This window comes from Euprymna scolopes, chromosome 19 (genome assembly GCF_053919585.1).
Source record: "Euprymna scolopes isolate OS-2025 chromosome 19, ASM5391958v1, whole genome shotgun sequence".
Taxonomy (NCBI): domain Eukaryota; kingdom Metazoa; phylum Mollusca; class Cephalopoda; order Sepiida; family Sepiolidae; genus Euprymna; species Euprymna scolopes.
In genome coordinates this window covers 131,960,654-131,978,832 of record NC_136500.1, presented here as the reverse complement: position 1 = coordinate 131,978,832, position 18,179 = coordinate 131,960,654, and the positions used below count along the sequence as shown (strand labels likewise).

Below are 18,179 nucleotides of genomic sequence, written 5' to 3'. Positions count from 1 at the left end.
TTTATCAATCAACCAGCTGATAGAATAAAGAATCATCATATAATTGTCAACTTGTCTTCGGCGTCGTCATGACAACTGAAAGGTTAATATGTCTTGTCTATCATCTTGTAAACAAACTTTGTATGACTCCCTCCAAGTATTAGCGTCCCCACCACCATCATCATAAAGAAGTATCTCCCCTCTGATGAGTTAAAAGTCTGCATAAATGTCTCTCCCAGCTCCGTAAAAATAATATGATAAAAGAATTATCATCACAGTCGTCATGATGTACCAAGAATATTAATGTCTCCCCCTTGTTATAGATGTACCACCGATATATGTCACCAGCAAAACGTACACACGAGATAAACACCCTGAAATATATATACACACTGAGGTACGGTTCATGATATGCACCCTCACTATACAACAATTTCAGTTCGAAGAAATTCACTAGAGCAAGATCTTCTCTACCATCATAGATAAAACATTATCTTGGCCTTTTGGTCAAGATCAAAGTGTAGTATCTGTTCTTCAGATGCTGCAAGCTATGACTAGCTATGACTAGCTATGACTAGCAAAGACCAGATGTGGGGGCAACCCCACATGCCTGACCATTAACCAGCTTCCATTTCCCACCTCTCGGGAGCTGGTCCCCCTTTTTCCCTTCCCCCTCCCTTCACTCCTCACATTAAAAATCGGCCTTGTGCCTAATTTGCTCGGTGGGGGAGCAAATAAATACCATCTGTTCTTCATCCGAAAAATGGTTGCGTCATTCTACTGCTAACGAAGTTATCTCACTTACGATGCAATTCTCTACTTATATAAGAACCAAATACGCCCCAAACTATGCAGGAGTTGTTCGGCATGCCATATCTTGCGTTGATAGAGTTGAAAACGGGCTTGGAAACCTTGTAGATGTCATTTTCTCTTCCCTGCAACCTCTTTCCCACAGAAGAAATGTTGCGAGCCTATGCCTACTCTATCGTTATTTTCATGGTAAGTGCTCGTCTGAGTTTTAATCTATGGTCACATTCTGCCAAACATGCAAAAAAAAACAGTCGTCTAGCTACAACCACTATCAACAATTTCACTATCTGTGCTTGAATTAAAACGCAAATTCCCTGAACAAAGATGTTTCGCTATCCTGCTTTCAAGATGATTACAATATGGTCGTCTTTAAGTCCAATGTAAACAAATTCTTGTTTAGCCGTCCTCTTAAATAATCAAATTCTACCTATTTCTCATACTAGCGTTTACTGCACTGTGTCCAAGTTATTTTCCTACACTCAGTATCCCTTATCCTCGAGTAGCCTGCAGACCTCGATAAGTGATGATGCTCTTGTATCATTTGACTGTCTATAATAATGTGTAGTAGTGGTGAAACCATTACGGCGTAGAAGTAATGTCAAAAAATGGATGAAATGTATAAAACTTTTTGACAACAGCACATAGCATTAATCAACAGAAAAGGTCAAATTCTCCTCCACGACAATGCCCGACCGAATGTTGCTCAACCGACGCTGTAGATGAATGAACAAATTGGGCTACGAGACTCTGTTGCATCCGCCATACTTTACAGGCTACCACGTTTTATATCATCTCGACAACTTTCTGCGCCCGAAATGCTCCAAAAACCTAAACGATATCAAAAATGCCTTCAACTACTTTATCGTCACCAGAACGCAAGATTTGTACGCTATTGGCATTTATATGTTTGTTTTGCATGGGCAAAAGTGCGTTGATTCTGGTCGTACTTATTTCGATCAATAATATTTTTGTTTGAGCCGAGATATGTTCATCTGAATTTAAAAGTAAAAACCGCAAGAAATTTCTTGTCAACCTGATATAAGAATTTCCTTTTTATTCTTCACTGGAATCTAAAAGAACATTATTACAAGTTAGAAAAGCATTTTATCCAACGCATGAAAATTTTTAAACAAAATGTTTTCACTATAGGCTTTAAAAATAAAGGTACAGGATTCAATTTGAAATTTATTTATCTTCAAAGTGCACTTTTATACATTTTACAAAGTAAGGTATAAAAAATTATATGCCTTATTTTGTAAAATGTATAAAAATGCACTTTGAAGATAAATACATTTCAAATTGAATCTTGTACCTTTATTTTTAAAACCTATAGTAAAAACATTCTGTTTAACAATTTTTATGCCTTGGTTGAAATGCTTTTCTAACTTGTATCGTTTCTTTTTAAGATTATATTTTATTTAATTTATTAATTTGGATTTAAAATAATGAATATGATTTTGCATGTATTTATAAAACTCTCCTACTCACTATTTCAGTTTGTATTTCTCCTCACACCACAACTCATTTTTTCAACCCCCTCTTTGCATTATTACACGTGTGAATATTCTCTCTGTTTCAGTGTGTATTTGTCCTCACACTACAACAGTTTTTTGTAATTCCCTCTTTGTCATACATGTCTGAATAATAAGAAAATCTGATTTTTTTTTAAACAAAAACTTTAAAATAACTTTTTTAGATTAAAAATTTTAAAACTTCTTTCAGAAGAGAAACTCTTTACAATTAAGGAACATATTTCATATAGGTTTCATTAAAAATAGTCAGCAGATAACGAGAAAAATAGAGATGAAAATTTCAAAAGGACTGTATAACTGGTTATGCTCAATAGTAGTCCTCCCCAGTCTTTGTTATTATTATTATTATTATTATTATTATTATTATTATTAGTAGTAGTAGTAGTAGTAGTAGTATTCTCATTATTATTATTATTTAAAACATTTTGTATTCTGCTCTTTCGCGCGAGGACTAATTAGGATTTAATTGTGTCGAAATTTCTGAATGCGATTCTGTATACATATTCTAACATTCGAGCTCACAATAACATTACTGTGTGCTTTTATCGATTCGATTTATTGTATTTTAATCGTGCATACTTGGGATATTATAGTGTAGGACTAACCTGAGTCACCCCTAAAAGCTAAGAAGTATGACGAAAATAATACCATTCCTCGAGAAATAATATTTTCTTAGCTCCTTTCTTTCTCTTTCTCATAAACCGAACACAAATCAAGAACTGCTATCCAGAGTCCCTCTTTATCTCCCTCTCCGTCTATTTCTCTCTCTTTCTTTTTAAACAAGCCCTAGCCAGCATGACAGGCGAGTAGCCAGTACACTTAGCGCCGAAACCAACGAGACGTATGTTGCCAGTGAACATTCATTACAAGAGGTGTACTCTCTCCAAAATGTAAAAAGGCAAATAAAGTTTTTTTCCTTCTAAAGGTTAACATTTGTATTCCTTTTATCATTCCAAAAGTGCCAGCCAATGTTGCAATATATGCGTCTCTAAACTAAATGCATAGTCTTGTTGTATAAAAGGTTCTTCTAATAAATGTGTGTATCACACTTACGACAGTGTTGATATATTAACTGATAGAGTTGAATAACGGACATTTATTTATTGCGGACTATTATCTTCATCTTTTAGTCGTTCTTTCACGATGCTTCAACCAACTAGTCTTCTGGACTTCGTAAGGGTGTTAACCCGACGGGATAGGAACGCCGAACCTCCTAACTGCATCCTCAGCAATTACTATCTTCCATAGTTGTTGTCATCTCACCAGGTTTTTGTCCAATTAAGCCTCTGGCCGGCTTTGGTAGGATTGAAACCGCTATCTTTAAACAACGTGCTAAAAGAAGGCTTTTGTGTCCTATTTATTATTTATTTATATTTCACTATTATTATTAAACGTTTCTTTTTCGTTTTCTTGTTACTATCTTTTTGCGATTGCTTTTACTTTTATGAGTCTGTGTGTTCTTATCAACGTTCTTACTTATATACGCGCGTGTGTGTGTGTGTGTGTGTGTTCTCTTACGTATCTTACGTGCAGTTCACTGTTATATGTGTGTGTGTGTGTTCTTATCTTTACACCGTTTCTTGCCTTGAAAGTCTTCGAGACGTGTATATACCATGTAAAATGCGTACATACCTGGTTGCCTTGATACCTGTCAAACCTAACCTTTTGAGACCCTGTCAACTCGCTGATGGGAAATGAAAATATACTTACATAACTTTCTATTTCTAAAACTACCTATATAGCATTTAAGTTGGGATTCCTAACACTACAAATGCTCACATGGAACCGTAGAGATTAATGTCTTATCCCCTGCGTCATGGGCCCCGAAGGGCGGTCAAGGTTGGATATTTGGTCTAATAAATCTTCGTTTATTCGTTATCTAGGTACGGGAAAAAATGTCCGAATAAAGATAGAGGGGCATATTTTGAAAGCCGAGTTATCATATTTTTTTGTAGTTTTATTTTTTATTGTATTTGAAAGATTAAAGATTAAAGTTAATTTCCCAAAGGAAATGGTTCTGGATATGACCTAAAACTATATCCGATGGGTAGGCCCCACCTTGCGAGCCTTGGGGAGTGTGGAGCCACCCTTTAATTACCATTGCTCCCAGGTCCACTCTGACCCGGAGTGGTAGTGCCTGTTAGGGTCCCAACTATGGGTTAAATAGAATCCGACTTAAAAAAACAAATATACTCCATTAAAAATCGTTCCTCAAAATAACTAGTTTCGGCATTAAATAACCTGAAAATGGTTGATATGCCCTAAAAAAAAAAAACAACCAACCAACCAACCAACCAACCAACCAACCAACCAACCAAAGGAAATAAATATTTGTACACGTGAAATGTTTTCACGGCGAGCTTGCTAATTTAGCTAAATTTTGAAAGTTGAATAAATTCATTGATAAAAATCCTTTAAAAGATAAATATTAGTTTTCTGGGTCTATTTCAAAGATAATTAGTAAAGTAAAGTCCTAAGATATGGAATTAAATAAAAAAAAACATTCTTTTACAAATAATAACTTAATTAGCCCCCCCCCCAAATCGAGGGATTGTGCCCTTCGCAACAAACGAAAGTTTTGTAAACATCGATTATACGGAAGCCCCAAATCTGAGACAGTCGAAAGGCTGTCTAAAAATGACGTCATGTAATTAGAAGGAGGTAGGGGTGCTGTGTTTCTCTCCAAACGTGCATCCGTGCATTCCTATTCTGAACGTTTGCATCATTTTTACTATTTTTGATGCAATTATTTTTCTATGTTCCCGCTTAAATTTTTTTTTTCAAGATTATGTAAAAATTATGACACGCCAAAGGTTTCACATTCATGCAAGCAAGGAAAATATTAGAATCTTACATATAAACATTATGCGAAACCTGTAATTTAAAAAAAAGAAAAAAGTAGAAATATATTTTTGCAATTATAATTTTTTGGTGTAAAAACATTAAATAAACAATGTTTTATTTAATGATAATATCGGTAGTTCAAGAAATTAATTTTTCTTCGAGTTATGATGAATTCATTAATACGGACTTTAGGGGCTTTAGATGAAATTTAATTTCAATCGCCGTTCCCGGTTATTTTACACAGTTGATAATATATCTAGATGACTTAACAAATTTCCAATTACGAAATTCATTTCTTTCCCACTTTGGATCAAGAATGATTATAATCCGAGTGTCATCTTTTTTATTTATTTATTTATTTTCTATTGAAATTCCCATTTTATTACGCTTTAATGGTTTATATTAAACCCGAACAATCTTGCCTTTCCACAAGACGTAATTGCCGTTAATGAGTTATTTTTGCGTCCCCCCCCCACACACTTCCTTTTAACTTAATCTTTCTTTAGCGAACTTCCATTCAAAGAACAGATATGAAATTTTCCTTAAGGGGGTGCTTATGCAGGATGTAATCGCTTAAAACATTTGCATTACGCGATTCTATATCTGATTTATTTCTTTTCAGAAATTCATGGTTTCAATTCGTTTTGAGCCGGTAATTATCCCTTTCGTTTCGATCGCTAAATTCTTATTAGCATCGATTTTCTGTTGTATTCTGAAAAGAAATTCCTTTTCATTATTTTCTTTCTCTCTCTTTGTTTTTTCTATGTTATCACTTGTTGATAACGGAGTCACAAGATCGTTCCGCCGTTCTGGATTGAATTGGATCTTCACATCGACTGACTGAAGAATCCTAAGAATTACGGTTACTTTTATTTTTGGCGCTAGAGTTGGTTTGGTTTTTAATGCAACCTGTATGACCACTTGGTTCTTCCGTCATTATAATACTCTGCTGTTTCTTCTAGTTGGAATCATTAACATAAATGCCAATGAACGACTATCATTTAAGGAAGTAGAATTATTTTCAGATCCAGGAGGAGTTATAGGGGTAGTTGGGATGTGCTTCTATTTTATCCAGATGTAAGATGTATAGTGTCTATGTAGGGATTTACGCTAAAGGTTCTTATCTCCAGCGGTAACCGAGACAACAGCATCATTTAGAGACGGTGTATGTTTTCAGGCGTAAAATTATGACGAAGAATTAAAGCGATAGTGTATATACTAAGCAGGATTAATCAAAGTAACTTATGTATCAACATTACTTATTGGGTTGGTTGGTTGTTTTTGTTTTTAGGTTATTTAATGCCGAATCTAGTTATTTTGAGGAACGATTTTTAATGGAGTATATTTGTTTTGTTTTTTTTAAAGTCAGATTCTATTTAACCCATAGTTGGGACCCTAACAGATAATTAAATAATGGCAATTAAAGAGTGGCTCCACACGCCCCAATGCCCGCAAGGTGGGGCCTCACCATCGGATACAGTTTTAGGTCATATCCAGGACCGTTTACTTATTAGGGGAATATGGTTGTATCGTGATGTTACGAAATTAATGCAAGTTAAGTTGTGGATTACATGGGGAGTGTACCCGGATTTTAATTTAGTCGGGTAGGGGAATGTCCAGAGATGAATTATAGGGGTCAGTTATGAGGTGGGCAGAGATGGGAATTTGTAAGATTATAATAATAATTTCCAGACGACATATGTTGGATAATATGTAGTGATAATCCTGAGGATGCCTTGTTAGGTGTAAAGTGGTGCGTGTGAAATTTAAAGCAAAGGCATAAAGACAGAGGAGTACATTCGATAGAAGTGGATAAAATGGCAAACAAATAATTAGACGAATGGCGCGAGGTGATAATAGTGGAAGGGTATACAATTGAAAATGATAATTATAAATCAACTAAATATGGCTGTAGATATTTATTATTCCTTAATTGGAATTCATTTAAGAGATGAGCATTTAATATGTCTGTATGTATTTAATTATTATAGTAAATAATTATATATATATACAGTGATGATCATATTTATTGGCACGGTAAAATAAAAGTTAAATTTTGTCTAATAAATTCTAAAAAAGGGATTAAATTAAAGAAAATGACAAAGTATATTATGTATTTTTAACTGGCCTTTCCGATGCAGCAATCGGATTTTAGAAAAAAATAAATAACAAAGGAACAACAAACATAATTGCAAAAAACCCTTGTTCAAAATTATTGGCACGATTTATTTAATAATCAATTGTATAGCCTTTGGCCTTAATTACCTTCCTCAGTCGCTTTTCATAGTTTACAACCAAGTTGTTGCACTCTTCAGTAGTAATTTTAGCCCACTCTTCCTGACAATAATCCTCCAATTGAATAAGATTCTTAGGCTTCCTTTGCATTACCCTCAATTTTAATGTTCTCCATAAATTTTCAATTGGATTAAGGTCTGGGCTTTGTGATGGCCACTCCAAAACATTAATATGATTGTCCTCAAGCCATTTCTTAGTCAGTTTAGCCGAATGCTTTGGGTCATTATCTTGCATGAACCACCAACAACGACCAAGTGAGAGCTCTTTAGCAGAGTCTTTCAGGTTTTCATCCAATATTTTAACATAATCTTCCTTTTTTATGCTACCTGTGACCTTAACAAGTCGCCCTGGTCCAGAGGATCCCCAAAACATCAAACTGCCTCCACCGTGCTTCACTATGGGTATGGTGTTCTTAGGCAGGAAAGCTTCGCCAGATTTTCTGTAAATATAAGACACTTTATTATGGCCAAATAACTCTATTTTCGTTTCGTCAGTCCATAGAACACGTTTCCAGAATGCAACATCTTTATCAATATGACGTTTTGCAAAGGCTAGCCTTGCTTTCAGGTGCATAGGCTTAAATAAGGGAGTCTTTCTCGGACGACATGCTTTTAAAACAGCTCTCTTCAAAACTCTACCAACTGTATGTCGAGATACATTCACTCCAGAGGTGCTCTGTTCATCAACAATCTCCCCAACAGATATAATAGACATTATCATCATCTATACATTCGCTATTAACTCCATATATATATATATATATATATATATATATATATATATATATATATATATATATATATATATATATATATATATATATATATATATATATATGTTTTCCTTCCCGATATGGGTAGGATTCTAACACTGTTTTCTTTTCATTTTCATATGGTCTATGATCATTTTCTTTTTTTTTTTTTCCATTTTTCCTTTTAATATCCTGAAGATGTCCTCTGCAATAGGGACGAAACGTTGATTATTTTATAAATTCATTCGATTTTTTCTTTGTTTTGAAAAAAGACAAAACCGAATGAATATATATATATATATATATATATATATAAATATATATATATATATATATCTGTGTGTGTGTGTGTGTGTGTCATTGATAGGGTATTGGCAAGGAACATCTTTTTTTTTCCAGGATTATACAATGATCGGCCAGCACTGTTACCATTTGACCAAACGTATATTTGATATTGGTGAAACCGTTCACATGTGCGTACTACTACTAAATGTTTTTTTTTCAATCTTTGCATATCTGGTCCCTGTTTCTGTAAACGCTCGATTGATATAGACTAAAGATTGGTCCTCTTGTAGCAATGCAGCTGCCAATCTTTTTTTACTTGTATCACACTAAATGACCAACGGTATTTTATATAGCATCTCAATACTGGTGCTTCACTCACCAGTTTTATGTTTTCAAAAGCCTCTTCATCGATTTTCGAACTTGTCTATGGCACATCTGTTTTTGTTAAATTTTGAATTGGGATCATCACGTCAGAGATATGAGGTATAAACATGTCCAGATAATTCACAAATCCTCCTAATTGTTACACCCCCTTTATATCTTTTGAACATATACCTTATAGCCTTTAATTTCTAAGAGCCAGGACGTAACCCCTCACTGGTTATCATGTGCACCAGGAATGATGTAGATGTTTATCGCAGATTCATTTTTTTGCCGCGTTCAATCGCATCCCACGTTCACGACATCTCTGCAAGAGCTTATTGAGCTTTATGTCATGCTCCACCAGTGTTTCTTCCATTGTTTTCCATTTTCCCACTACAAGAAGATCATTTGCTTTATTGACAACCCCCTCTAAGTCAGCTACATTGTCATATAGCACCCTCTGAAGTATCTCCGGAGCCGGAGCAATGCCAAATGGTAATGCTTAAAGCAGCAGAGAGAACCGATTTTACGAGAAGTAGAAAGAGCAATAACCCATCAGCATGCGCAATTTTTTTATATGTCAAACATACTATTTTGAAATTATGATTCAATTTGTGCAGCTTATGTCGAAGTCATTTTATTAAAGCTTGGCTTTGCAAACTGATTATCCATATAAATCTCACCTGTCTGCTTAAGTGTATGTATGTATGTATGTATGTATGTATGTATGTATGTATGCATGTATGTATGTATGCTTGTATATCTCGCAAAGACTTTCAACAGAGACGATAGATCCTAACAAGGCTAATTTAATAAATACACTAGTTTTAGAAGTTCACCGTCAGTGATTGTTCCTCATGATGCTCCCGAATATGCGAAAGTTTACATATCAAAGTTTTGGTTTCTTTCAGTTATTTTTTTATTAAAAGCAAAGGGTTTTTCCCTCTTGTTCAAAGACTGTCATATATTATGAGATGGTACCTCTTTATATATCTCTCTATATAAAAGTGAGAATGGGTGTGAGGACACTTTTCAACCTGTATACTGTTTTTTTTATCTACAGACTTGAACTTTGGTATACAAGGTATTCAGACATGTGGAAAATTATTTAAACGGTTTTCATCCGGAGAAATGACTGCTAAGAAGTAAAAAATTCCAAAATTGGTACTTGGGAGTCATCTGACTTTTCTCTGATATACGACCATGAAACATCACAGCTTCTTTACGTTAAGAATAAGTAGGTTTGAAAACACTTTTTAAGGTGTGTCAAGCTAGTCTAATAGTTATCATACTTGACTCACTATCTTTAGGTTTGTTATTGATCCCAGCTTTTACTTACAAGAAGTGAACTGTTGGGGAAAAACATTATTCTCAGTTTTCTTTTTTTTTTTTTACTTAATTCTTTTAAAGGAATTTAACTTTACGTTCAATACCTACGGTATTTCAGCTTATAATCAATAAGAATTCTGCATTGATTAAAATATTATATTAGGTGTATTTATGATCGAGCAACGCCAGGTGGTCTGCTAGTATAAATATTTTTGTCCATACGAATACTCTATTTCTGTTGATTGATAGCCGAATATTTTTTTTATAAAAGGACTTAGTTGGGAATTAGAAATAAGTGCATGTCGACAAAAGGAAAAACAACGTTTAATGGTCTTCGAAAAGAAGAGACGAAATGTAAGCATTTTGTATTTTTATATGAAAATCTTTCAAGGAAAAACTTAACTAAACGAATCCTTTTATGTAAAAACGTGTGTTTAAGTAAGAAAGCGTAAAAAAATTATTCTTGAAACGATAGAAGTTGAAAATTATTTTTAATTTGACATATCACTAGAAAACATAACAGCTCATGTTGATTTGGATTTTAAAAAAATAGAAAGAGAACTGAGCTAAAGGGTTCATTTTTAAATTAACCTTGAAAAGAAGAATATTCAATGAGGCTCGGCATTATATGATGGCTGATTAACAGTATTGTAATATATATATATATATATATATATATATATATATATATATATATATATATGTATATATATATATATATATGTATATATATACATACATACATATACATATATACATATATATATATACATATATATATGTATGTATATATATGTATATATATATGTATGTATGTATATATATACATACATACATATATATATATACATATTTATATATATGCATATATTTATATATAAAGAGACAGAGAGACACACAGAGAGAGGAGGAAGAAAGAGAGAGAGAAAGAGAGAGAGAGAGAGAGAATTTTTTTTCTTGGTTTACATGTAAACGGGAGACGTTTAGTATACAAACAAATAAAGGAATCATAATTGTTGGGAGCTGCGCTTACATTAAAAAAAAAAGCAATTAAATTAAATTGCTGAGTAACAGTATTGTAATATATATATATTGTTGTGGAGACGCCCACTAATTAGCATACGTGGGTGAAAAGATATAGATAAAGGTACCAAGTCAGCAAGACCGGAGAGCTGTGTTCAAACGCCGGATAGGCAAGACGCATGTGCCGGTTGCTCCATGAAAGACTTTAACACGCCCTCTGCCGGGCAATCTTCCAACTGCAGTACAACTGCACCCTTGTGAATATGTATTATATTTTCGTCTTAATATATTTGTTTTATCTTTACTTTCTGCGTTGGTGTTGTTATTGATACAGACGCAACATATATATATATATATATATATATATATATATATATATATATATATATATATATATATAAGGTAAAATTAAAAGCCAAGAACAATGCGAGATTTTTTTTTATATAGAGTAAAATTAAATGAAAGCAAAAGAAATACATTTCTTTTTTTTGTTGTTTGTTTTTTTCTTTTTCACACAAATTTTAACTCTAAACAACAGTCATTTTTTTTTCTGTTGTATTCAATGGTGTTATAAATCTCAATATATTTCAGACTTATTAGTCCTTTTTCAAGAGAAGACAGCGGAAGAGTGTTCAAAATTGGAAAAGCAGCCGCAGAGTTTGCCACGTGATACCGCGAAATATAGAACAAAAAATGACGTTAAGAGAACGTTAAAATAAATCAGTTGATGTTTGAAATACTTGTTGCGTTTGTGAATCAAGGGAGATGACTATTCAAGCAAGAGTTTTTTTTTTTTTTTTTTTTTTTTAATTATTGTTTTTCTTATGTTTTAAACTTATATTATAAAAGCGGAGCTCAATTCCAGTCTATTGTTTAGTGTGGGAGTATTTTTTGAAATAATTAAAGATTCGAGGATACGAAGTTGACCTACGTTTCTTGAAGAAGCAAGAATGTTGATGTGAAAATCTGGTTCTGAATTAATGCAAGTGCGAATATGTTCATAGAACGACGAAGCAGTAGTGTTTAAGTGCTCTTTAATGCGGTGATGAAGCAATCTGGTAGTGCTTCCGATGTAAGATGCACTGCATTTAGCGCATTGTAGGTCGTAAACAACGTGGTTCTTAAAGCATAAACCTGTGTGTGATATTGGGCAATTAGAGAGTGAACAAGGGGAAGGTGTATGTGATGGATGTTTTCGGTTGAGCTGTTGTCTTAAAGTAGATCCAGTGTGGATGAGTTGAATGTTGAGTCCCTCGCTGCGGATGGCTTTTCGGATTGAAGATGAGATTTTGTCACTGAGGAAGGGTAGTTTTAGAAAACAATTGTTAGAGAAGGGTCGGGTGTTGCGTTTTTTCTTTTTAAGTGAGGATAGGATCGTATTAGGGTAGCCGTTTAGTGAGAGGGTCTGTAGGAAATTGTTAGTGTGTGTATGTTTGTCGGAGATGTTAGTGCATTTGTCTTGTATGCGTGAGATTTCGGCATGTGCGTAGTTTAGTTTGTCCTTGAGAGGTAGTGCAGATTTGAAATGTACGAAGAGGCGTTTGCTGGCGGGTTTTCTGTAGAATTCAGTGCATATGGCACCATTTTTTTTTATTTGTATTTTAAAATCAAGTAGAGAAAGAGATTCAGAAGAGTCTGGGTGTTCTATAGTAAATTTTAAGTTTGGGTCGGCGTTATTGAATTTGTGGAAAATGTTAATAGCTTCTTCGCGGGAGTATGTGATAATTAAAATGTCATCGATATATCTAGTAAAAAGGAGATAAGAGTAGCAGGTACTAAGGGTGTGTCTTTCGAGTTTGTCCATATAAGCAATGGCAAGAATACCGGATAGACTGGAGCCCATGGGTAGTCCAGATACTTGTTTGAACGTGTTTTGTAGGAAAGTAAAGTAAGTGTTGTCTACTATAATACGGAGGAGTTGTAAGAGATCTCCTGGAGTAATTCCGAAGCATTGTGGGTTTTTAGATGCTATAATGTCTGCCATGAGATTGATGGCTGGATGTGCAGGAATGGAGGTGTATAAAAAAACGACGTCTAGGCTAAATGGGTATCTGTATAGTTTGAGTAGATGGTGTGGTAGATCGTTGAGTCTGTTAATTACTTGGTTGGAACTACTAACATGGGCTGGGAAGGTAGAGAGTAGAGGTTTAAGTAGGCGGGATATTAACCAAGAGATTTTATAAAGGGGACCGTTAACGCTTGAAACAATGGGTCTGATCTGTGTGTGTGTGCTATTTTTGTGGGTTTTAATAAGGTGATAAAAGGTAGGTAATTTGCTGTATTTAGTAATAAAATTTAGTCTGTGTTGTTTTGGGAGATTTCTTTTAAAACAAATTTGAGACCATGTCTTGTTAATGTTGTTCTCAATACGAGCAGCAGTGATATTATGTGCTGGGGTGTAAAGGTCGGTATTGGAAAGATGCTCTATAGCAAGGTTGTTATAAGATTCCTGTGATATAACGCAAAATTCTCTGCCCTTATCAGAGGGTAAGTAAACTAAATCTTTGTCTTTAAGGGATTTAAGGGTGAGGTATTGGTTCCTGGTAAGATTGGGGGTAATATGGTGTTGTTCGCGTTCAAGTATTCTGAAGATTTTATGCTTTAACCTTGAAAGTTTTAGATCTAGTGGAATATTATTAGGAGTTGGGTATAAAGGGTGATCAAGCTGAAAAACAGGAAAAGAGGTGTTGTGGTTACCTGAGAGGTTGAGGGGGGTGTCCTTGTTATCGTGCGGGGCGAAAGCGTGCAGCCATTTAAGGTAGTAAGCAGTTCTGCAGAACTGCGTTTCTATGTTGAGTTTAGCTTTATCCGTCAGTTTCATTGTGGTGATAAACTTAGGGCCAAGTGAAAGGAGATCCGTTTCAGTTGTGGAAAGAGAGTTAGTGAGGTCAGTTACGAGAAGATGATCTTTGAGGGACTTGTCGGTGGAAGAATCCTGTGAATTATGTATGTGTCTGTTGTAGACCGGTTTATTAATATTTAATAACAATAAGCATAAAATCTTCAGAAACGCAACACCCGACCCTTCTCTAACAATTGTTTTCTAAAACTACCCTTCCTCAGTGACAAAATCTCATCTTCAATCCGAAAAGCCATCCGCAGCGAGGGACTCAACATTCAACTCATCCACACTGGATCTACTTTAAGACAACAGCTCAACCGAAAACATCCATCACATACACCTTCCCCTTGTTCACTCTCTAATTGCCCAATATCACACACAGGTTTATGCTTTAAGAACCACGTTGTTTACGACCTACAATGCGCTAAATGCAGTGCATCTTACATCGGAAGCACTACCAGATTGCTTCATCACCGCATTAAAGAGCACTTAAACACTACTGCTTCGTCGTTCTATGAACATATTCGCACTTGCATTAATTCAGAACCAGATTTTCACATCAACATTCTTGCTTCTTCAAGAAACGTAGGTCAACTTCGTATCCTCGAATCTTTAATTATTTCAAAAAATACTCCCACACTAAACAATAGACTGGAATTGAGCTCCGCTTTTATAATATAAGTTTAACACATAAGAAAAACAATAATTAAAAAAAAAAAAAAAAAAAAAACTCTTGCTTGAATAGTCATCTCCCTTGATTCACAAACGCAACAAGTATTTCAAACATCAACTGATTTATTTTAACGTTCTCTTAACGTCATTTTTTGTTCTATATTTCGCGGTATCACGTGGCAAACTCTGCGGCTGCTTTTCCAATTTTGAACACTCTTCCGCTGTCTTCTCTTGAAAAAGGACTAATAAGTCTGAAATATATTGAGATTTATAACACCATTGAATACAACAGAAAAAAAATGACTGTTGTTTAGAGTTAAAATTTGTGTGAAAAAGAAAAAACAAACAACAAAAAAAAAAGAAATTTATTTCTTTTGTTTTCATTTAATTTTACTCTATATAAAAAAAATCTCGCATTGTTCTTTGCTTTTAATTTTACCTTATAATTTTCTTCAACAATGCTTCAAGCAAACTACAATCTACTTATATATATATATATATATATATATATATATACATATATATATATATATATATATATAGTTAATAAAACATGTTAAAAACACTTTGAAAAAGAGTTAAAAACATATTTAATATGAAAAGGAAACACTTGATAAGTGGATAGTCCTTAATCCGCGAAGTTTCGAAGAAATACTTTCCTTCTCATCGGAGGGTAGGAATTAGCAATATGCGGGATCGGATTTTGCATACAAAAGTATTTGATGAAACAAGTAAGTCAAAGATCTTACTTGATAACAAAAAAGTGAAGCAGAGGGAATATGGTGAAGAAAAAGGTGATTGCAGGTGAATAGATAGTCTGGTGAAAGATAAATAATCCAAGAAAGTTAATTGAATTTCCATTTGCACAAGTAAAATCCAAGGAAATCTCGTAATTGGAAGATGGTCCAAAATGATCCAAAGGCAAAAATCTATGGAATAATTCACAAATATGTACAAGGGAAACTGGAAAAATTCCAATAATATTAATAAAAGAAAAATAAGATATGCTTTTCAAACTGCTGCCAATACATAAATAATAATTTTATTTAATATATATATATATATATATATATATATATATATATATATATATATATATATATATATTACAATACTGTTAACTCCTCCCTTTAGAAATGTGCCCAGTTGTGGGTGAAAGAATTAATGTTTTTAGCCAAGTTTTCGATATTTGTCGTCCGAAGAGTCAAGCTTCACAGGATACTAATGCCATGAAAATCCATCGCCTTTGTCGAAGGTTGTAGGCAGACATGCAAACAAAGATACATGCAAACATACATACATACATACATACATACATACATACATACATTTAAACAGGTGAGATTTTTATTATAAATAATCGCAACTTACATCCAAACATCATACCTGTAGTTCTTTGAACTTCTAAAAATAGTAACAAACTTATTGGTTTATAAGTCGGAGTGGTCACATATTCAATTGCCAATTACTTAAAATATTGTCTGAATTCCTTTCTAGTGAACATTGTCACATTATCGCTTACTATGGTCTATGCTATACCGATTTTTGCTGAATACTTCGCGTAAAACTTTTATTAAATTTTCAAATGTATTTATTGGCTTTATATTTATAAATTTCTGATAACTCTGAACAGCTATCGATACTTAATAGATAGTAATATCCTATCAATGGATCTGCATAATCAATGTGAAGTCATGTCCACGGAACATCAGTTTCGTGTTAGGCTTTGATAAATTTGTTTTACACCTCGTTAACAATTAGATTTTCGTTTTGTGCGTTTTATTTTGCAGTCACGTTTGTTAAAAATTCCCCTCTAAATTATAATTTTTCCTGATGTGCCTGTGGCAATTCTATCCGTACTTTGTAACTTAGTTCGACCTATTTTATTCCAAATTACCCCGTCAATTAGCGACAACTCACTTCCGGTGTCCAATAGGAGTTTCCGTGAATTTATTTCGACATCTACGTCTGTTATTATTCCTTTGTATTTACTTTCTCTTTTTGATGCAATTGAATAAGATCATTAAGAATGTGTGGTTTATATATATATATATATATATATATATATATATATATATATATATATATATATATATATATATATATATATACTAGCAAAAGTACCCGTCGTTGACTGGGTTCAAAAACAGCCTACAGAAAATGGACTCTGATTTATGAAAGTATGATAGGTTATGAAAAGGAAGGGTTGCAAAGAGATAGCTTCGAATTTGGGGGTATCAAAATTAAAGCAAAATATGATGAAAGTAAACATAAAATAGATAAACCCCATAATTTATTATACCATACCTGTTCACACTGAAACACTTATCGCAATATTCTGTGGATTTATATTAAAAACCTTGTTAAACTTTGTGACATATTTCCATTCTATGGAGGTCAGGTGCGAACGAAAACCCCATAATTTTATTATACCATATTTCTTCAAACTGAAACATAATTATCAAAGTATACTTACGCAGATAGATATGAAAAGTCTTTATTAAAGTTTATGTCTATTTCCATTCTATTAAGGCCAGGCGCGAACTCAAACCCAATAATTTTGTCATACCATCCCTATTTAAGATAAAACATACTTATCAAAGTATTCTTGTGTACATCTATATCAAAAACACTTGTAAACGTTTGTATTTAATTTTTAATTTTTTTATTTCCATACTTTTTGAACCAGGCGCGAACGCAGACCCCACAATTTTAATGAACCACCTTCTGCCAGATCAAACATACCCATTCCTGTGTCTCGATACATCTTCTATCATTATATGTAATCAGTTTTTTTAAAATAGTCAACCATATTGGAGCCTATTCGTGACCACACACACACACACACATACACACATACACACACATTCAGCTTTATATATATATATATATATATATATATATATATATATATATATATATATATATATATATATATATAGCTTATTGCGTTAGAGGAAAAGAGTAAGCTCAATTCCGCAAGGGGAGAATTATCTGGACAATGCCTAGCTCAACATGTATCCTTGGATCTTATACAGGAGAACAACAGGAATGGGAAATGAAGTCACAAAACTATATATTGATGGATATAGATTGGTTCATTTATTCAATAAGGGAATAAAAACAATTATTTATCCCCCAAATAATTGTTTGTAATCCCTTATTGAATAAATGAACCAATCTATATCCATCAATATATAGTTTTGTGACTTCATTTCCCATTCCTGTTGTTCTCCTATATATATATATATATATATATATATATATATATATATATATATATATATATATATATATATATATATATATATTATTTACTAAATTAATTATTAAATACCTACAGACACTAGTGTTTCATCCTTTTGGGAATCTTCAGTGCAGGGTGTTACGATTAACACCAGTCGATAGATCCGAATCCGGCGACAGAAGCCATATCTGGCTTCATTAGCAAGGA

At 33.4% G+C, this 18,179-nt stretch overlaps 1 protein-coding gene and 1 pseudogene across 1 annotated transcript in view; both read left to right on the top strand.

Annotated features, from left to right (window-relative positions):
* The window catches only part of LOC145239989 (uncharacterized), an 88,511-nt gene that overhangs the window by 44,079 nt on the left and 26,253 nt on the right, over nucleotides 1-18,179 (top strand). The gene's annotated exons all lie outside the window — the stretch shown is intronic.
* Nucleotides 467-585, top strand: LOC145240580 (U2 spliceosomal RNA; annotated as a pseudogene).